The sequence below is a fragment of the Mustela lutreola genome, chromosome 2 (assembly GCF_030435805.1).
Source record: "Mustela lutreola isolate mMusLut2 chromosome 2, mMusLut2.pri, whole genome shotgun sequence".
Taxonomy (NCBI): Eukaryota; Metazoa; Chordata; class Mammalia; order Carnivora; family Mustelidae; genus Mustela; species Mustela lutreola.
The window spans coordinates 224,452,072-224,474,142 of NC_081291.1; the positions used below are offsets into that span (position 1 = coordinate 224,452,072).

At 55.9% G+C, this 22,071-nt stretch overlaps 1 protein-coding gene across 16 annotated transcripts in view; it reads left to right on the top strand.

Moving 5' to 3' along the window:
* PCBP3 (poly(rC) binding protein 3) overlaps positions 1 to 22,071 on the top strand; it is a 249,420-nt gene that overhangs the window by 146,072 nt on the left and 81,277 nt on the right. The window contains exon 1 of one of the 16 annotated variants that reach the window (XM_059164958.1): positions 17,849 to 17,867. The exons of the other annotated variants lie outside the window; for them this stretch is intronic. The gene's annotated coding sequence lies outside the window, so the exon portion shown is untranslated. Of the gene's footprint in view, positions 1 to 17,848; positions 17,868 to 22,071 lie in introns of those variants that run through there. 16 annotated transcript variants of the gene reach the window in all.

A 22,071-nucleotide genomic window follows, 5' to 3' on the forward strand; every position in this document is an offset into this window, starting at 1 on the left:
ATGACCCAGGACATAGTCTACCTGGGAGAATATTCCCTGCTTATAAAGAAGGTGTGCTCCACTCTTGTCCACTGGAGTGCTGCAAATGTCAGAGCCTGCATTTGGATGGATGGTGGTAAATTCTTCTAGGTTGCTGGTGATTTTCCGTTTACCTGTTCTACCATTGTTGAGAGAAGAGTGTTAAAAAGTCTCCAAATATAACTTTGGATTTGTCTGTTTCCCCACTAACTATATCAGTTTTTGCTTCATGAATTTTGTGTCTTTGTTTGGCCCACATAAATTTAAGATTGCTTTTTTTAAAAATCATTATTTTGTTTTTTATATTTATTTCCCATCTTTCTCTTTGCTTATTATTTTCTGTGCTCAGAAGTCTGCTGCATCTGGTATTAATGTAGCCATTCCTAATTTTTTTTATTATTATTAATGTTTACCTTAGATGGCATGTAGTTGGGACATATTTTTTCTTTACTCCATTCTGCCAATCTCTATTAATTGGTGCATTTAGACCATTTATATCATAATGTGATATGTTTGCTTTGTTAGTACTTAGAGCTGTCATTTTATTTTTTGTAGTATGTTTGTTCTCTGGTTTTGCTTTCTGTTCACTCCTCTTCCCTCCTTTTGGGTTACTCAACCATTTCGTTAGAATTCCATTTGATTTATCTATACTGTTTTTCAGTGTCTTTGTACAGATTTTTAAGTGGCTCCTTTAGGTATTATGCTGTACACGTTAACATGGTCTTACCGTCATGTGCTGTCAGTATTTAGTAGTTTAAGTAAATTGGAGAGACCGTCTCTCCATTCAGATCACTTTACCCTCTCCTTTGTAGAGTCTACATTTCCCATCTGGTTCTTCTTTTCACCTTCTGTTTCTTTGCTGAGATCTTTTTTTTTCTTCCCTCCCCATTTGTGTTAAGCACGTGCACATTGCTCATGAAGCGTTTTTACTGTGGCTGCTTTAAAACCCCTGCCAGCGGTCCCAGCGTCTGTGTTGTTTCAGTGCTAGCCTCTGTGGATTATCGGGTCTTTTTACTATGTTCAGTTAGCCGACATGTAGTACACCCTGAGTTTTTGATGTCGTGTTCCACGATTCCTTATACATTATCTTTCCTTGTTCGAATGGAGACTTTCCTGGTTTGGGTCTGATGAGCTTTTGGTGGCGTGTCTCCTGCACCTGGGACATCACGGCATGAGAGCCTGGCCCCATGGTCGAGGTGGGGCTGGCGTGCAGCTCCGCTCAGAGCCCCTCTGGCCTGGACGAGGCCAAGCACAGGACAGCCCCGCTTCACTTGCCTCTGCCCTCCCCGCCCCTCGTCCCCCCACCCCCCCCGCTCCTTGCTGTTTGGCTCCCGCTCCACCCCCAGAAACCCCAGAAACCTGCCCTGTCGCTGCTGGGATCGCTGCAGGGTCGCGGCTGATCAGGTCCCCGCTCTGTTCCACTGACACTGACTGTGACTGCGGGGAAGGCAGGTGCTGTGCGGTGCCATCCCCACCCCGCGGGAGGGTGGCAGTTGCGCTCCCTGCGGGCCGCACACGCAGTGGTCCTTGCAGGGGGAGGCAGAGGCAGGTTGGCTCACACGCAGAGCAGGCCGTGTGCAAACGGTGTGGCGCAGCCGCCTGAGGCTGAAGAGGAAAGGGACAGGTGCTCCCTGTGCCCTCCCAAGAGTGTGCCTGCCGCCACCTTGCTGTGGCCCGGGAACCGTCACCGGACTTGGGGCTGCGAGAGATGAGCTCTGCTTCTGCGGCTTGGAGGCTCGTCCTCAGCCTCTGGCGAGTCCTTACAGTCGCCATGGAAAGCTAATAGGGTTCTTGTAAAAATTCTGTTTCTTTATTAAGTTTGGTTCTATTTTTATTCCTCCTATGAACGTTTTCTTCACCCTCCTTAACTTAGGTATAACAGCTTTTCCGAAACCTGTTTATTCCAACACGCGGCCACTTTGGAGTCAATATCTGTCAGTTCTCTTTCTTCCCCGTTTCTTTGTTTGCTGAAAAATCTTGGTTAGTTTCCTGAACGTTTGGACATTCTGTGTAAGGCCTCTGGGTTCCATCACTGTTTCTGGCCACTGGGCCTCCTAACAAAGCCCTGCGGCCCGGGCGGCTGAACCGGCAGCCGGCGTCCCCCGCGCTGCTCTGGAGGCCAGACGTCCGGGATGAAGGCGTCAGCACAGTTGGCTTTCGGTGAGGCCGCCCCTCCTGACTCACAGACGTCTGTGTTCTCCCTGGGTCCTCACACGGCTTTTCCTCAGTGCGTTCCTGTGGGGAGAGACACGGAGGCAGTGAGACAGAGGGCCAGGAGGGCCGGCGCAGGACAGTGGGCTCTCTAGTGTTTCCTCCTCCGGGAACGCCGATCCCGTCAGATCCGCACCCCACCTTATGACCTCATTTAACCTTCATCTCCTCCTTTGAGGCCCCATCTCTAAACGCCGTCACCGTGGGTGTTAGGGCTCCAGCATTTGAACCGTGGGGGGTGGGGGTTCTGTTCAGTCCACAGCAGTCGCATTTCGCCTAACAGTGGGAGGGGGTTTCTTTTTACCCAGGCAGTTCCCTTGTGGGCATCACATTGTGAACCCTGCCTCCTGTGGTGGCCGCAGCTGGAACCCATTTAACCTTGCACACGTGCAGTCCAGGACCCCCGTAGCCTTGCACACGTGCAGTCCCCCCTGCCCCCCATATTTGGGCAGAGCATATACAGAACTTGGGGCTTTCTCCCTTGGTTCTCTCCTTTCCAGGATTTCCTCTCACTTGCCAGCTGCTGTTGTCCTTGGTCCCTCAAGCCAGTGAGGTTGAGGACTTCCTCCTGGAGTGTAAGCTGCCCTTAGGCTGAAAGCCACAAAACCTGGGGACTTTGCCGAGGGTAGGTCCCTTCTTCAAGGGGCTTGCCTGCTGTTGGATACTCGCGTGACTTTGGGAAGTTGTTCTTCGTGTTCTGTGCAGAATCGTTGGCCTGCCATCCGTGGGAGGGCAGGTGGGCGGAGGGCACGTGCTGCTGGCTGGAAGGGGCTCCGGGGTCCTGCACCAAGTGGCTGGGTGCACACGGCGCCTGTGCTGGGGGAATAGCATCTGTCTTTGGGGGGAAAGCAGGTTGTGCTGCGTTTGGCCCCATGGGCCCTTGGCACCTGACCTCCCGGAGGGCTGGGAGAGTGTGCATCCCCATGAGTTAGGGCTGGCCTCAAGACTCGTAGGACTTGCTCAGGCAAGCTGGGGGTTGGATTGGGGCGGAGGTCTGTGTGGCACTCTGAGCCCCCGCATGTCCAGGCAGCAGCTCAGCCGTGCCCTCTGATCGCCTTCAAATCTCGTGTCGTTAGATGCTCATTCATTCGGGGCCTGCTTGATAGATGCTTGCCTCCTGCGGCCTGGGTGACAGGGACGTGCCTGCCTCCCAGCTCAGCGCGGCTGCAGGACACAGCCGGTCCATTCTGAGCACGTGGCAGCAGGGCAGGGGTGCGACAGACCACATGGAGCCTAGGGGAGTGAGGCCTGCGGGGCAGTGGTCTCCGCCAGTCCTGCTGGGTTAAAGGTCAAGACCTCATGTGCCCCTGCATGTGCTGGGGGTGGAGGATGGGTGCGCCTCTGCCAGGAGGTCATGTCTGGAAGAGTTTCTGTCCTGTGAGCCGGGGGACAGGGCTTCTGTTCCCACCTCTGTGCGTTCTCCAGTCCAGATGAGGCATGGCGTGTCAGCGCGTGGGTGTGTCTTCAGCCTGGGCCGGGAGTCAAGGACCAACACCATCGTGGAAGGTCTGGGTGACAGTCCCAGGGCTTTCCTGGCCTGTGTGATGTCCCAAGGCAGTCGAATGTGACTGCTTCTCCCTCATGAAGCATGTCACGTGTACTGAAGTCATTTTCTTCTGACAGGACCTAAGAGAGAGCAGGTCTGTTGGGATTCACACCGCCGACGTGCCCCGTCCCCCCGTGCACGAGGAACAGGTGCACACCGGCCGTCACACCGGGCTTCGGAGGGCTGTGTGCCTTCAGGGACTGCAGTGAGAAAAAACTATTTTTAAAGTGAAGATAGAGACAGACAAGAGGTCTTCCGAGTGTGACTGGATCTGAGGAGTTGGGAGCAGGGGGGTGTCGTGGCTGGGGAGGGAGCAGAGGCGTGCCCCAGCGAAGTCACAGCACCCTGGGCGGGGGCCCGCACAGGACCCTTGTGCCTGCTGGCTGTTGTCCAGGGGCGAGAGCCGAACCTCCCAGGCTTCCCGAGCCTGATGAGCCTCGAAGAGCCAAGTCGGGAGAGGGATGATGCCAAAGGCCTGTGGGTGTGGGGGACCGGCGGTTCCGCGGCCTGTGGGTGTGGGGGGACCGGTGGTTCCGCGGCCTGTGGGTGTGGGGGGACCGGCGGTCCCTGGGAGGGGCCCCTGCAGCCCGCTCTCCTGCTTGTCCAGACTGCGGTCCTGTCACAGCGACCTGCCTCGAGCTCTGGCGCCGGACCAGCTCACTGAAGGAAAGGCACTCAGCCCGTGGATGGGTGAACAGGGCCTCCGGCCACGTGTCCCCTTTGTGTGGCTCCCCAGGCCCTAAGGCCGAGGGGTGTTGGGGCACACCCTCCCTGCCAGTGCTGCTGGGCTCCGGCTGGACGGCCTGTTTTGCTGACATCTTCAGGGAAACCATTTTCACAAAAGGGTTTTAGTAAGTAGAGTTTATTTGAATGTTGTTAGTGGGAAGAAGACAGACAACAAGCAGTTCACGATAATCGTGTTTCGTTCCCTCACTGAACTGATGGGGAGTGTCTGCGGATGAGCTGGGCACGAGGGAAGCACGCGCTCCCTTGCTCGTTTCAGAGCCCCTGCCCCTCCCGTTCCTCGCGGGCCCTCCCTGAAGACCTCCGGTGGCGGAGTGGGATCCCACCCGTTTTCCACATGAGACAGGGCTGCTCCAGGGGGGCGCAGTCGGCAGAGCCGGGGCGGGGCCTCTGACCTCTCGCCGGGTGCTTTCCAGAACGTGTGGCAGGCCCCCGAGGTGGTCCGGCGTCTGCCAGGGCAGCGCACCCACACTGCTTCCCGTACGGAGCGTTTGCCAAGGCTACGTCCGGAGAAAGGGCTCTGCAGCTCGGAGAAGCCGGAAAAGCACATGCTATTTAGAAGAAATTGTCCCCAACCAGGTGTTCTGGGAGCATTTAGGTGTAGAGGTGTGCCATGGTGGGGAGCACTGGGGACCCTTCAGGGTGGCTGGGGATCTCCCCAGGGACCTGGGGACTGTGTGGCTGTGTGGTGAGGCGGACACCCAAGGGTGGCTCTGCAGAGGTGGATTGTGCCTCTCGGGGAAGCTGCCGTGTGATGCGGCCATGGGGCCTCCACACCGCTGACGGCTGAGACAGAACAGATGCAGTAGCCGGACAGGGGGCCGGCGTGCTACGCGGAGTCAAGCATGTGCTGGTGGCTCCCTCCGGAGTTGTGACATGGAAGCCTTGTCCACACCCCTGGTAAAAGGAAGTTAAAATCCATTTCTTAGGGCACCCTGCTGCATGAAGAGGGGGCTGCGATTGAAGCCGAGGGGAAGACCTGCCCTAGTGAGAGTCTCAGCTGGCCAGGCCCTGGCCCGGGAGCCTGCCTGGAGGGGCCCCAGAGCCCGCAGGACCAGCATCTGCTCCTGGAGGTCCGCAGTGCTCCTGGTCCCTCCGGGCCCTCTCCAGGCTCACCATCTGGGTACCCGGCCAGCAAGCTCAGCCCTTTGCTACCGCCCGCGCTATCTGCCTGTACATCAGGGCCCTTCTCCCCACACAGGGGCTTCCAGAACATTGTGATTTATGGTAAGAAATATATGATCGGTCTCAGTCCCTCTTCCTGGCCCGGAATACCAAGGGTTTTAACTTTGGAAGGTCCTGAGTGAGAAGAGCATAAAGGTGTCTTTTGTTACGTTAGAGAGATGACTTTTGGAAAGCACCTAAGCTTGGGAGCTGGTGGCCAGGGGGACCAACCGCATGAGCGGAAACTGGGACTTTTCCTGGAGCTTCCCTGAGCTCCCGGGAAGGGAGAGGAGTTGGAAGTTGAATGAATCGCCCATGGCCAGTGAGTTCATCCATCCATCATGGCTCCTCCCTAAAAACCCCAAGGACTGGGTTGGGGAAGACGTGGAGGTGTGGGGGGAGTGGCCTCTGGACACGGAGGCTCCTCCCCCTCCCCCACACCTGGGGCTGCTCTCCGCATCCAGCTGTTCCTGAGTCCGTCCGTCCTCTAAGAAGCTGGGATCTAGTGAGTGAGATGTTTCTCTGAGACCTGAGAGCTGCTCTAGCTCATACTGAACTGGAGGCTGGGGTCGTGGGAACGGCAGCTGATAGCTGGTTGGTCAGAAGCACAGGGGACAGTGGTATTGAGCCCCTGGCCTGTGGGATGAGACCCTGAGCCCAGGTAGACAGTGTCAGAAATGAGTAGAATGTGGGAGCCCCGCAGGGGTTGGAGGGCTGCTTGGTGTGGGAAGCCCTGCTCCGCAACTGGCGTCAGAATCCTGTCTTCCTGCGGGGTCTTCCCCTCCCCCCACAAGCTGGCTCCACCGCTGGCTTCCCCTCTGGACGCCAGGCCGTTCGGAGCTGTCGTAGCGTCCTGGCGTGGGATTTGAAGCAGAGACATTAGTCCAGTTCAGGGTGACGTGGGTTCTGGGCCACCTGTCCATGCAGCTTGTTCGAGCCCTTGCCCCTACCCCCAACCGGGGCCAAGTGGGATGGGCCTCCGGTCACGGGGGCGGGGATGCCTGCCGGGAGCTGTTCGCAGTCACATGCCCACTTCTCGTCCCAGGAGAAGAGCAGGAGTCTCTTCGGAGAGCGACAGCTTCCGTCACAGGAGGCACGGCCTTGCTCCAGCACCCGAGCCGTCCCCTCCGTGTCGCTGTGCTGCCGGGGCTTCCGCACAGCCAGCTCTTCTGCCCCAGGTTCCTCCAGCGGCCGGGCCTCCTTCGGGGCATGTGGCCATAGGTCAGGCTGCAGAGTGCCCCACATGTAGCCTCCGGGACGCCCGTGATGGTTGGAGCTGTTCTCCCAAGGGCCTCCGAAGTGACCGGCCAAAACCATACAGGCTCCCCATGAGGCCTGCCCTTCTCTGCGCGCTCGTGGGGCACAACAGTGTGCATCCTTCAGCTAGAGGAGCTGTCCTGGCATGCCAGCTGCCCCATCTTACACACGGTGCTGACACCTCGTGTAGTGACCTTCTACCTTGTCTGCCCCAGAGCACCCGGCCAGCTTGCTGTTGTCTGTTCGCCATGTCCACTTAGGAAACGCCAGCCACGAAGTGGTCCAGCACGATGTCTGTGCTGCGCTAGCACGTGGCCAGGGATCCTGACGAGGGAATGTGGTCCCCTGAGCGGACTTAACAGCAGCCCCCAGAGATTGCTTCTCCTGTCCTCCCCGGAAGGCTGACTGACGTCTACCTCTGTCCTGACGGGACCGAGGTAGGTGTGTCCTAGGCGAGTTGCTGAGACAAGTGCAAAGACCCCACAGCAGGGCCACTGGAGCCGCCACTTGGCTGGGACCACAGCAGTGCACTGTCATCGGCCAGTCTGCCTCGTTTCATGGTGGAGAGTGGAAAGGGGGGCCCTGAGGTCTAGGTCCCTGCGACCCCATAGCCCAAAGTGTCATGATGGCTCCGACTGTGGCTTTTCCTGCACGCTGCCCCAGCCTGGTGGTGAGGTTCCCAGGAGTTATACTTGGCCATTTCTACTTCAGTGTCCAAGACCGGGGCACCACAGGCGGCGTTCTGGCAGCTGCTAAGTATCTCACCCAGTTACGCTTTCAGGGATGACGTTGACGTCCCCTAGTTACATGGGCACAGGGACCCCTTAAAACACACGAGGGCCAGGTGAGCTAAGGGGCTGTGGTCGTGTTTGCATTGCCTGGAATTGGGGAGAGCTCAGGGCCGGTTTCCAGCAGCCCCAGGAAGGCCTGGGGGCTCTCTCTCACCACCACCCTGTGACTATGTCCTTTGGGCTCGGGTGAATGCTTGTCCCGTGCCACAGGCTGTGACAGGTTCTGCCATCGTCGTGGGCTCTGCCGTGCAGGTGGCTTGGACCGAGAGCCTGGGCCAGCCATCCTGATCGTCCTTGAAAGTGGGTGATGTCGACGTCCTTCCAGCTCACAGGTTATCTTTATAGCATGCCCAAGGCCAGGCCACCTCCATCCTGGGGACACCCTAATCCACTTATGGTGGCCTTAGAGTGCTGGGGGTCAGCGCGCCTCCCTGAGCCCTGGCATTGCTACACATTGCGTAGTTCTGCCTCCGTCCAGCCTCACTGGCGACGTGTGGCCACTGGCCTTTGCTGTCCCACAATTGCGTCTCCCCCAACAGCCAGGCTGACGAAAACACCGCACTGAGCTCTGCTGCTTCCAGTTCATTCCTCATTGCCTCCACGAAGGGCCCTCGGGAAACGCTGGCAGGACACCCACCACCAACCGCGCTGTTCTGCATGCCCGACCCATTGACGTTTGGCTCTTGGAGCATCCAGGCCCTGCTCACAGCGCTGGAACTGCTCTTGCTGCGCTGGTCACAGGTGCTGCTTCCTGCCAACAAAGGCCCCTGTGCTTCCCTGGAAGGCGGCCTGTCCTCTTTGTGGCCGCTGCTCTAGGCCGTTCCCAACAGTGCTCAGAGGCCGAGCTGTGCCCCTTCCCCAGGACACAAGCCAGCAGCCACACCATGTTCCCCACACTGCCCTCTGCTGCCCTGGCTCAGGGGTGCCCTTCAGGCTGGCCTGGACTTCTGTCTCCAGGCCCAGGAGGCTCCTGGCAACTCAGGTGAGACTTGGGACACGGGGGACTTTGTTTTCTGACAGGAGTCGAGAAGCTGTGGATTCCTCTGGGCAGGAGTGCTCCCTGTCCAAGTGAGCTGCGGTCTGCAGGTGAAGAGCCGCACTGAGCGAGCTGCCTGCCAAGGGGCAGGGGGTGAGCCCCAGCCCTGAGACTCGGGCACACACAGCCCGTGCCTCCCTCCACAGCTCCTCCGGGAGAGCCGTGGAGGCTCTGAGGACCCTCCTATTGCAGACAGGACACCACTTGGCCATGCGTGGCTGGTCATCAGGACGGAGAGACACCATGTCCTTCCAGGACTCTTGGTGACCTTGCAGGCATGAATCAGAGCCTGGCCAGTCTGTGCTCTGCACTGGGGGAGCTGTTCAGTTCTGTGGGCGGTGCAGTCTTCCCGGCTCCCACTGCACTCCGCCCCTGCAGCCTGAACACACGTGAAAACCAGCGGCAAGTGGGAGGGCCTGGCTCCGTGCCGGTTAACCTTGAACCACACTAATGGGCTGGGGCTGGGTGGGTCCCAGCTGCACAATGTTTGAGGGTCTGGAGCCGGTTCCCCGAGGCTCTGCGCTGGGACCATGGAGCTCTGCTGCCACCCAGTGGTGAGGATGTGGCTCCGCGAGGCCCGCTCCTTCCACTGAACTGCTCTCAACATACCAATGGGTTTCTACTCTCATCTTTCTTATTTCTTTCTTCTGCTTGGTTTAGGCTTTATTTGCTGTTCTTTCACCAGATCCTTTAGGTCAGCTTGTGCGTTTCGGATTTTTCTAATTTTTTGAGAGAGGCATGGATGGCTGTGTACGTCCCTCTAAGGACCGCCTTTGCAGTATTCCGTAGGTTCTGAACCTACATGTGTTCATATTCATGGGTTTGCATGAACTATTTAAGTGCCTCTTTAATCTCTGGTGGACCCATTCATGCTTTACCAAATTCCCTTCCAGATTTTCCTTGTGGTTAAGCTCCAGTTTCAATGCATTGTGGTCTAAAAATATGCAGGAAGTAATCTCAGTCTTTTGGTATCAGTTGAGACCTGATATGTGACCCACTGTATGGTCTGTTCTGGAGAAAGTTCCATGTGCACTCAAGAAGAATGTTTTCTTAAAAAAAAAAAAACAAAAACGTGTTTTCTGTTGTTTTAGGATGGAATGTTCTGTGTGTATCTACAAAGTCCATCTGGTCCAGTGTGTCATTGAAAGCTCTTGTTTCTTTGTTGATCTTCTGTTTAGATGACCTGTCTACTTATTGCTGTGAGTGGAGTATTGAAGTCTCCCACTAATTATCAATATGATTCTTTATTTTGGTTCATAGTTGGTTTATGTAGTTGGCTGCTCCCATGTTGGGGGCACAGATATTTACAATTGACACCGCACACAAAGATAAACTCAAAATGGATGAGAGACCTCAATGTGAGGCAGGAATTCATCAAAATCCTAGAGGAGAACATTGGCATTGACCACAGTGACTTCTTTTAAGACACATCTCCAAAGGCAAGGGAAACAAAAGCAGAAATGAACTTTTCAGATTCCATCAAGATAAAAAGCTTCAGCACAATAAAGGAAACAGGCAACAAAACAAAGAGGCAACCCATGGGATGGGAGAAGATCTTTGCAAATGGCATTATGGATAAAGGACTGGATCCAAGATCCATAAAGAACTTCTAAATCTCAACACCCAAAAAACAAACAACCCAGTCAATAAATGGGCAGAAGACATGAACAGACACTTCTCCAATGAAGACATACAAATGGCTAATAGACACATGAAAAAATGTTCAACATCACTGGCCATCAGGGAAATTCAAATCAAAACCACATTGAGAAACCACCTCACCCCAGTTAGAATGGCCAGAATTAGCAAGACAGGAAACAACGTGTGTCGGAGAGGATGCGGAGAAAGGGGAACCCTCCTGCACTGTTGGTCGGAATGTAAGTTGGTGTAGACTCTCTGGAAAACAGTGTGGAGATTCCTTAAGAAATTAAAAATAGAACTTCCCTATGACCCTGCAATTGCACTACTGGGTATTTACCCCAAAGATACAGATGCAGTGAAAAGATGGGGCATCTGTACCCCAATGTTCATAGCAGCAATGGCCACAATAGCCAAACTGGAAAGAGCCAAGATGCCCTTCAGCGGATGAATGGATAAGGAAGATGTGGTCCATATATACAATGGAATATTGCTCAGCCATCAGAAAGGATGAATACCCACCGTCTGCATCGACATGGATGAACTAGAAGGGATTATGCTAAGGGATATAGATCAGGCAGAGACAATTATCATATGGCTTCATTCATATGTGGAACATAAGGAATAGCATGTAGGATCATAGAGGAAAGGGGGGGGAACTGAATGGGAAGAAGTCAGAGAGGAAGAAAAACCATGAGAGCCTCTGCACTCCAGGCACTGAACGGAGACTGACAGAAACGAGGGGGTGGGAAGATGAGGGAGCCGGAGGTGGGTATGGAGGTGGGCGTGGAGGTGGGTATGGAGGTGGGTATGGAGGTGGGCGTGGAGGTGGGCGTGGGTGGTGATGAGCACTGGGCATTATGTGCAACTAATGAGTCGTTGAACCATACACCAAAAACTAATGATGTGTGTCGGCTCATTGAATATAATAACAAAAAAATTTTTTAAAAAGATCCCCGGATGGAAAGTACAGCTGACCCTTGAACACTCAGGGTTAGCACCCCCCCCCCACACACACACACACACAGAGTCAAAAATACACATGTAGGTTTACCTACTAACAGCCTTCTTTTGACTGGAAGCCTTACCGATGTCGATTCACACTAATTATGTGTTGTCTACTGTGTTCTTATGGTGAGGTAATGCAGGGAAACGGAAACGATACTAAGAAATCATCAGGAAGAAAACATACACTTACAGTCTGTACTGTATTTATCAATACCGTAAGTTTATGCCGACTGTTTACAAGATGAGTTGGCTGTCAATACCTACGTCAGGATTGTTTTACATGATACAAAACTCTAGATGTTATGTGCAGCACGAACACTAGACACCAAATCTGAAAGGTCATGTACAAATATATTCGTGGGTGTTTCCTGGTGTGTTTGCAGGTGTAATCAGCATTGTGATTGCTTTATATTAGCCTCCTGTGATCAGTAGTTTGCAGCGCAGAAGCCTAGCCTAGCCTAGACGATGAGAGAGCACTGTGAAATGTCCACGGCGTACAGTGTTACAGCCATATCCGTAGGACAGTACTGGAAATACTGTTATAGTTTTTAAATAGCTGCTTACCTGTAATGATCGACTGACAGGCATTTCTCCAATTGGAGAGAGCGGCGCACTGCACCTTCATGGAATTCTTTGAAAGCAAGTTATAAAAGAAGTTATCTAACAGTAAGAAAACCAACGCATTGTTAATTTTATGCTAGATATGACTCGCGTCCTGCCTGTGTAGGGTATAGGCCGTCCCCTTCCATGAGTCTTGCCCACGACGTCCTGCTGGGTGGGTGTTCAGGGGATTGGTGACGGTGATGGAAGCATCGCACACATTCCCTGGTGCCCCAGGGACAGGTTTGCGCACGAGGACGCTCACAGACATGCAGCAGGTACGTTGCGACCTGTACGGCACGAGGTCAGTCACCAGCCAGTAGGCAGAAGTGGGGCCTCGTGCAAGGCCTCACCCTGGTTGTGCTTGTGGTGACAGGCTGAGGAGGAGAGGGACAGAGGGTCCTGCTGTCTTGGGGCAGGGGGACCTGGAAGGGAGGTGGTACACGCCGCGCACTCAGTGTAACTTTATGCAAATACGGTGTCGTTTCCGACTTTTCTGCTGTTTCGTTCCTCTAAGAATGTCTCTATATGGCACCAGTCTCTCTTCTGCTGTTCGCACTAGTCCCAGTGCCCGTGTCCTAGGAGTGTCATGTCATAAGAGAAGTCCAAAGCAGTGTTGAGTAATGGAACCTGCCTGGCAGATTGTCATTGTCGCCAGCCAGTTTGTTTCCTGGCCTGGTGGCTTCTGCGCACGTCTTCGTGTCGTCGGCGCTGGTCCGGGAACTCTCCTCAGCATCAGGTCGCCTTCTGTCATCCCTCTGGGCTGGTGTCTCTTAGCTCCAGACCCAGATCTTAAAACCCTTCACCCCTCACCTTTTTTTGCTGTGTCCACACCTCACTTGGGTTTCTTTCCTGATCGTCTCTGTCAGAGATCCCAAGTCATGCACGTCTGGACACAGTGTCCTCCAGTAGGAATTTGAGTTTCAGGCTCCGTGCTTTTCACGGATTTTCTGGAACGACACTGGCATCTTCACTGGTGTAATCCTTCCAGACTTCCGTGACAGCTCTCTTTCGTGGGGTTCTCTTCTGTAGTGTGGACAGTCCTTTCCATAGAGTGATGCATATGTCACGAGCCTTAAAGGTCCTTTATGACCCCAAGTCTAGAGGCTCAATCAGAGGACTGTGATTGGGGGCAAGCGGACCGCTTCAGTGCCTTTGGCGTCAGTCTCATGGGGGTCCGGACGGCTGGAGTTTGGTCCCGTATGAGAAAAACCTTGAAGGCAGTCCCTTACTAACCAGGTACTTCCTGACCTCGTGGGCAAAGCATCCATGGAACCAGTCCCGAAAAAAGAGCTCTCGTCCAGGCCCTCTTCTCGTCCAGCCAGAAGCCGGGCAGCCGTGATTATCTTTCGAATGTACTGGTGAGCTGGCATGGGCACAGGGGCCCGTACAGGCGCAGGCACAGTGTGTAGGAGCTTGGGGAGGAGCGAGCCACAGCCGGCGTGAGCCCTCCTCGTGTCTGGCCAACTCTGGGACCTTGAGCTTCCATGTCCGTGCATTCGGGCTGACCAAAACAAGAGGTGGGGCTCAGGGCTGCTGGAAGTGGGGGCCTGGGAGGTCTCATGAAGCTGCCACTCAAAGGGCAGCCCCCTCAGTGCCAGGCCCCGGGATGTGAACCCACGACACAAGAGTAGGGTGGTCACGGTGCATCACATGACATCCCCGTCTGTTTGTCGGCATGGGCTGGACATTCTCCCTGAGAAGTCATGCCCTGAACAGGTCCTCACCCGAGTCACTGATGTGCAGTCAGTACGTATTCAGAAAGAGTGGCCCGAATTGACAGTGACCCAGGAGGTAGGCCGACTCATGGGCTAGGAGATCAGGTCTTGGAAACAACAGTCAGAAAACTAGTGACCAGGAGATTGATGAGGTACGTGTGACATCCCCTGGGGATGGTCCACGTGAATGCTGGTCAGAGGGCCTTTCCGTCCTGAGGCAGGCCGTTGACCTTTGCTATGGATGGCGGCCAGCCTTCCCTGCTCCCCACTCCATGCCCAGCGGGCTTGAGGACCACCACGTGACCTGCAGACAGGCACAGGTTCCTCTCGCCAGGCTGATCGGGCTGTGGCCATGCCGAGTGCCCAACCTGCCAATGAGCCTGCCTTCGGTGTCACGTCCAGGAGCTTGCCCCCCATGTCCCTGCTGTGGCAAGACTGGCGGCACTTGGGCCCCTCCCTCCCTGGAAGGCATCAGGAAGGCCCAGGAAGGGCACCAAAGAAACCCTTCCTCACCGCTGCCATCCTCTGTCTGCTGAGCGTGCGGTGCACCTGCAGCAAGAGGGGGCAGCCCCAGGCCCTGCCCTCCATACGCCCAGGCCTTGCTGCCGGAGTGCAGTGCCCCCCCCCCCCCCCCCATGGGCCAAGGAGAGGCTGTGAGCGGACCGGAGGGCTGTGGGAGAGGTTTGCACTCACGAAGTCCCCACGTCCCCACCCAACAAGGCACAATAGTGAGGGATGCTGTTTCTCAGAAGAATAAGGGGTAAAATGCATAATCTACCCGAACAGCCACACCGGGAGGAAGTGCGAAAGCTGGTGAGAAGCCCGAGCGTAGGGACGTGGGATTCAGGATGGACACTGACGCCCCAGGGAGGCATTTCAGCCTGCGGGACTCTGGTGCTCCGAGGAGATGGCCTCTCAGGTCCTGCTGGCACGCAGCCGCCCCACGCCCGAGTCCTGTGCGCCGGGTGGCCCTGCCCGGCCCCGCTGCAGGTTGGCGCGTTCCTGCCACAGGCGGTGTTTCCGCAAGCGAAAGGCCTTTCCATTTCTTTCCTGGAGTCTGCGTTGCAAATGTTTCCTCAGGTTATTGGCCCTTACGTTTTGTTGAAAATATATTTTAAAAATAGGCTTCCAAACCTTTTTAGGTTTACAGAAAAATTTAAATGCCAGCACAGAGATTTCCCATCCTGTTACTGACAGCTGTTGGCGTGGTCCGTTGGCTACAATTAATGAACCAAGCGATGTTCTCATCAACTGAAGTCTGCTTGCAGACCTTCCGTTTTTGCCAAACGTCCTTCCTCCGTCCAGGACCCGTACTGCATTTAGTCACAGTCTCTGTAGGGTCTTCACGGGCAGTTTCTTAGACTGTCCTTGGTTTTGACCTGGCGGTTTGAGGGAGGACAGCGTCGGGTTTTGTAGACTGCGCCTCTATCGGGATTTCCCGGTGTCTGCCTCAGGGACAGGGTCGGGTTTGTAGACTGCGCCTCTATCGGGATTTCCCGGTGTCTGCCTCAGGGACAGGGTCGGGTTTGTAGACTGCGCCTCTATCGGGATTTCCCGGTGTCTGCCTCAGGGACACGGTCGGGTTTGTAGACTGCGCCTCTATCGGGATTTCCCGGTGTCTGCCTCAGGGACAGGGTCGGGTTTGTAGACTGCGCCTCTATCGGGATTTCCCGGTGTCTGCCTCAGGGACAGGGTCGGGTTTGTAGACTGCGCCTCTATCGGGATCCCCTGGTGTCTCTCAGGGACACGGTCGGGTTTTGTAGACTGCGCCTCTATCGGGATTTCCCGGTGTCTGTCTCAGGGACAGGGTCGGGGTTTTGTAGACTGTGCCTCTATTGGGATTCCCTGGTGTCTGCCTCAGGGACAGGGTCGGGTTTATAGACTGCGCCTCTATCAGGATTTCCCGGTGTCTGTCTCAGGATGAGTGAGACTGGGGGGCGAGTTGCTTCCAGGAAGACCGCAGATGTGAAGTGCCCTGGCCGGCACATCAGCATGCACACTCTGGCCACGCTGACCTTGAGCCACTGGCCAAGGTGGTGTGTGTCAGGCTTCCCTGCTCCCTCCCACACTGTCCTCTTGGGAGGGTGTCACTGTGTGCGGCCACACTTAGGGACGGACATAAAAACTCTGAATTTCTGCTAGAATCTGTATTGCTTTTGCGTGTGAGATTAGAGTCAGTCTCTAATGGTTTACCCGTTGGTCTTAAAGTCACTGTGCCAGCACCGTTGTTAAAGGGTCTCGGCGTCTCAGCTGCCGTGTCCCTCTCTTGCGCCGCGTGTGCACGGCTTTGACTGCTTCCACTGGTCTCACTGCGCCACTGTGCCCGGAGCACGGAGCCGCAGTCTCTCAAATGTTGCCTCCTTAGGAAGCGACCACCGCACCGCTTCGTGAGGCCCCGCGGCGGTCCGGCTGGGCTCGGGGCTGGGACCGCGGCGGGTGTCTTCACAGAGGCCCTGGCGCGGGGGGGGGGGGGGGGGGGGCGGCCGTCCTCCTGCAGCGCAGGCCCCGCGGGCAGCCCCTTCTAGAGGGCGCTCCCTGCTCTTCACCTGCCGCACCCGCAGGGCCTGACGCCTCTGCCCTGTGATCTGCCAGACTTGCGCAAAGCAGTGGGCAGCCCCGCAGCCACCCCTGGGCAAGGGGGAGTGTGATGACCGCCTCCCAGGAGTGACGGCGGCGGCGCCTCTAGACCCCCAGCCCCGCGGGCTCGGGCTCTTTCCTCACCCTGTGCTTCCGTGTCCCAGCGCAGGTTTTTCTCACGAGAGTCCACCAGGCTCTTGTTCCTGGCCAGCCCGAATGTGTACATGGTTTTCTCTGTTCGTTCTTTGAAGGTCAGAGCTATATAATTTTTGGCATTTCAAGTTTGAATTTACTCCCCACTGACTGACCTCTGCCCCCACACATCTGGTGCATGAGGGGGGCTGACAGGATGGTGTTAGGCTCGAGGCAAAGCCAGACGCCCGTTCTAGCTCCTGTCGCTGTAAGGCAAAGCCCTGCTCAGAACTGACCTGACGAAGTGAGCCCTCGAGCCCCCAGCTGGGCCCAGGCCGCAGAGGCCCCAAGTGTGGTCCATGGGCTTAGGGGTGGACGGAGTAAAAGCCAAATGCATGGGCATGAAAACCCTGCTTTATTTTGTATTTTTCTTCTGTTGCCCTACTGCTGACACACCGAAATAGCATTTTCACCAAAAAGAACCACCTTTCTGGCGACCCACCACCTACATGCTCTGTGACAAGAGGTGATGGGATTAGTCCCCGCTCCTAGGGGTCTGTGAACAGCCACGGCTCAGCAGGGAGCGCCGTCCGCATCTGGCCTCTCCACGGGTTTCGTGTACTGAGTCACGTCTCCGTCATGTGCGCACACCCACGCACACACGCACGTTTACGCACATGCACGAGAAGAGGTCAACACGGCTGCTTGAGGCCCAGGGTCACTGGTGCTGTCTGCCTGTGCCGGGGAGCTGTGTCGGAGTGTCTGGTAGAGGGGACTCAATTGCACACTTTAAAGTTTTCTGCTGACTTGAAAAATTGTGACATCTGTCTCCTCGACAGTGTGAGCTCTCTGCTCAGTGTTCTTGTTTTTCTTTTTAAGACTGAATTCCTGGGGACTGGGCTGGTGTGGACAAGCTTGTCCCCACCCAGGCCAGGCCAGTGGTTGCACTCGGCGTGCATGGCAGAAAGGGTCCCTGGGCCACTGGGTCCAAGGAGCTGTAGGTTTTCTGGAAGAAATGCTTCTCCGTTCTTTATATGCCTTTGGTTGGTTTCTAGCACCCTCCAATGGTTATTTTTTGACATTTTTGTCGAGTTTTGTCACTGTTCGGGGGGAGATGACTTGCCAAGCCTCGCTCCAGCTTTCCCCCGTCCCACGGCCCTCATTGTTTCTCTCACAGACTTCAGACATTTCCAGGGAGCACGGATCTAGCTGCGAATCTGTTTACAGAGCATCTGGAGTTTCAGAACTCTCAGGTTCTTGCTGTGCTTTTTGGATCTCTCGTTTCCTTTTTCCTCCACAGTCTTCGAGTTCTCTGAGAGCATCTGAGGGCACTAAGCCACATCCAGAGTTCTTCAGCTCAGTCATGGAAGCGGAGGGGCACGTCATGTCCTGTTCCACATGCCCCGTGATCAGATTCTTCGAATCAGGTTTGCTTATGTGCAGCGAGGCATCGCCAGGGGCTGGGGGTTGTGCGGCGGGACCCGGCTTCCACGGGCGAGCAGGGAGCCCTCGCCTGCCAGCCTGGGCTTCGTCTCCGCAGCCGGCGTGGGTGGCGGGGTTTTCTGGGGCGTCGGGGGCTGCCCACCCAGGTGGGGCTGCTGCTTCGACAGTTCACGTGTGCCAAGGCCTTCTCTTCTGTCCAAACTGGTGCTTTTGCAAGGACACAGATGACCCTGGGCATGTAGGGGGTGCCTCAAGAAGACGGTGTGAGACTTAGGGGCCATCAAAAGGGAGCAGACTGTCCCCAGTGGTAAAGCTCTGAGTGTTTGGGGCCTTAGCAAAATCTTATTGGAACAGAATGTGCTTCTCCTGGGGAAGTGCTTGCAAACCTCCAAGCCCTGCATTTCACAGGTGGGCAGCTGAAGAGAAGGCATCTCTGGGGCCTGAAAGTGTCCCTGACACCAGGCAGCCGTCCTCAGTCCTGTGGCCCTGAGAGCAGCCACCGTCCCCCCTTTTGGGCTGCACAGTACGTCACCGGCAGCCTTTACAGATCCAACGCCAGGGCCATGCTCAGGGCTCTCACCAATGTGGTTTTGGTGGGTCTCCCTGAAGTCTGCATAGCCCAGTGACTCCCTAGTGGAAGCAGGACAGGTCGCTGCAGAGTCTGGACTCGGATGTGTTGTGGCCGTGGTCAGTGGAACGCCGGCTGCTTTGGAGCGCGGCTGCTCCTCTGTTTCAGAGGCTCTTGTGGACCTGTGGATGACAGGCCCAGGTCTGTCATGGGGGAGGCAGTGAGGGGGACTGACCCCCACTCCCCCGCTGGTGTGCTTGTGGAGGGCCTGAGGCCCTGAGCACTCAGCCAGTCCTGGGCCGGGGGCTTCTGGACGGGGCACGGAGGGTGACTGGTCTGCCCCCACGAGACTGCAGTCCGGTGACTCTAGGATTGGGGGTCCATGAGGGAGTAGGGCTGCCCGCTCTGACTTCTCGGGGCTTGTGCAGACCATTCCTTACGTCCGCCTTTCTTTTTGGTAGGGTTCCAGACGGAGTCTGAGATGGTAGGGGCTGGGAGAAGGGGGGCTTGGACCGCCAGCCTCCCTTCACCTGAGGCGCCTCAGCTGAAGCAGCCGGGGTAGGGGGTGTCGGGGCAGCCCCCAGCCTCCATCAGGCACTGCAGTGGGGCCGTTCTAGCAGGAGGGGCGTCAGTGTGGGACATGGGGTCGTGTGTGGAATCTGTCACGTCACACGGAGGAGGCTGCAGTCTAACTTGGCAGGGAAGTAGATTCGAGTGTGTTTTTTCCTTCTTGTAGCCACTAGCATTGAGATACACTTGTTCCTGGGCACCTGGGTGGCTCAGTGGGTTAAAGCCTCTGCCTTCAGCTCAGGTCAGGGATCCTGGGATCGAGCCCCACGTCGGGGGCTTTGCTCAGCGGGGAGCCTGCTTCCTCCTCTCTCTGCCCACCTCTCTGCCTACTTGTGATCTCTGTCAAATAAATAAATAATCTTAAAAAAAAAAAAAAGATACACTTGTTCCCAAATCGCCTTGAAACAAAGTATCTAATGAAAGAGGGAGAATGAAAATGAGGCAAGTCCGCCGGCAGAGGGACACTCTGCGTGTGCGGGTCCACACCGCCACAGAGGGACACGTCTCACGTGCGCAGGTCCACACTGCCGCAGAGGGACACTCTGCGTGCGCAGGTCCACACGCTGAGGTCTCGTTTCTGTGACGTCCTGCAAGTGCGAACTGACCTGTAGGGACAGAAGGCCGATCAGCAGACTTCCTCCTGGAGGACTGAGGAGCTGAGCGCAGCCAGAGCCCTGGGCCTTACTGTATAAAACAGGCATCAAACACTCCAAAAGGTGGAGAGGCAAAGGCAGAGCAGCCGGACGACAGCAGAAGCGCGGGACGCAATGGTGGTGCATCCCCTGGGGTTTCCTGTCACCTCGTACGGTCTTGACTGGTCTGGGACACGTCTGAAACCTAAAACCCCCGTGGGTGCTGTGCAGACCAAGATCAAAACAAACACAAAATCCAAATAAACCCCCGCGCTCTCTGAGCAAACCAGCCTGGCCAGATAAAGGTCTTTAGATAACAAGCATTCTACTCGGGCCAGATACGCCCCCAAAACAGGGCCTCTACCCTTGCCAGACTGTAAGAGCGCACCCTGGCCCTCACCGTGCTGCTGTCAGAGAGGTTGGGGGCAGATCCCGGACTTACATCCCTCTGGGCTCTTTGAGAACCCCGGTGCCATGTCAGTGTGGGACCCACACTCCCCTACCTGCCCAGAAGTAGTGGGGCCACCTGGGTATCAGCGGAGGCTGAGTGGGAACCAGCAAGGCAGCACCCCACCCCCGCCCTTTCCTTGATGGGATGGCGTCTGAGGAGTTCGGAGCAAACAAGATTTAGGTGAAATCCAGAGTTTCACAACAGAGTATCAGAGTGTCCGGATTTCATCTGAAAACCACCCCACACACTACAGACCGGGCAGGTCTCTAACGGAATGTGTACGGGCAACAGACACCAACACCGAGTGACACCGATGGCAAAATGACCTGACAAGGCTTTTAAAGAAGCTTTGCAAAAATGCTTTATGGGCACTTACAAAAATTGAAACAAATGAAAAACTAGAAATTTTCAGCAAAGAAATAGAAGTTGTAAGAAAGATCCAAAATTGAGGGTTATTTTTATTAAGAGTCAGTTTTTTTCAGAGCACTTTTAGATTCACAGTAAAATTCACAGGAAAATACAGAGATTTCACATACAGCCGCTGTCCCCACTCGGGCACAGCCTCCCCCACTGTCCGCATCCCGCACCCGAGTCGTGCGTCTGGTCCCATGAGTGAGCCCACACGGACACGTCGTCATCCCCCAGAGTCCGTTGTTCACGGGAGGGTCCCTCTCGGGGCGGGGGTCCCTCTCGGGGCGGGCGTTCTGTGTGTAGGGACGGGCATCCACCGCTGCGGGGTCTCAGAGTCCTCTGCCCTCCCCGTCTGCCGTGCTCCGCCCATTCGTCCCTCCTCCCCCCGCCCCGCAACACGGCCTGTCACCGGCCCCACAACGGTGCCTTTGCCACAGAGTCCTGTCGCTGGGATCACACGGGCCGCAGCCGTCTCAGACCGGCTCTTGTCACTCTGACACACACTCACGGCCCCCCGCGTCCCCTCATGGCGGGATGGCTCATGTCCTCTTCGTGCTGAACACCCTCCCACGGCTGGAGGGACAGTTCCCGTGTCCGTCCACCCGCTGGAGGGTCCCTGGGTGGCTTCCAGGGGTTGGCAGTTACGCACGGAGCTGCCGCCGCCCTCGTGTGCGGGTTTCTGTGGGGGCGTGTGTTCCCGTCCGCCGTGGGGGACCTCAGGGAGTGCGATCGCCAGGTCGGGTGGGAAGAGCAGGTTTCGTCTTGGGAGAAACCACCAAACCTCCTTCCGAGGTGGCGGCACCACCTGCTTTCCCCGCAGCCGTGACCGGGCGCTCCGGGCGCTCCCGTCCTCGCCAGACCGTGGCCGCTCTCGGAGGGGTGCAGCCGTGTCGCCGCTGTTTGAGCTTCATCTCCCCGGCGACCTGGGACGTGGGGCAGCTTTACTGATTGGCTGTCTGTGTGTCTTCCCTGGTGAGGTGCGAAATTGAAATTTTAGAACTGAAAAATACAATAAACACAATTTAAAAACTCAAATCGTATAGGGGCTCCTGGGTGGCTCAGTCTCTGCCTTCAGCTCGGATCATGATCCCAGGGTCCTGGGATCAAGCCCCGAATCGGGCTCTCTGCTCAGCAGGGAGCCTGCTTCCTCCTCTCTCTTTGCCTGCCTGTGATCTGTCAAATAAATAAATAAAATCTTTAAAAAAATATCCTCAAATTGTATAAATATGTACGATTTCATGTGCATCAATTATATCTCAACGTGTTGAAGTCTAATGCATGCTCTTTATGGGACACTTTAAATAAGCGGCCCAGAAAGTTTAAAATGAAAGGTATGAAGGAAATGACCAGATTCATACCAACACAGAAGAGGAAGCGATTTGAGCAGGCGGGTGGGGAGGCTGGGCCCAGGCTTGCGTTGGTCCCACTGCTGGTCTGGGAGGCGCAGAGAAGCGCAGTGGGGACCCTTCGGGGCCGTGGCTGAGCTGCAGCAGCAGTGGATTCGCAGATCCCGGAGGCTTGGAAATGCAGTTTGTTTTCAGGCATTTAGGTCAATG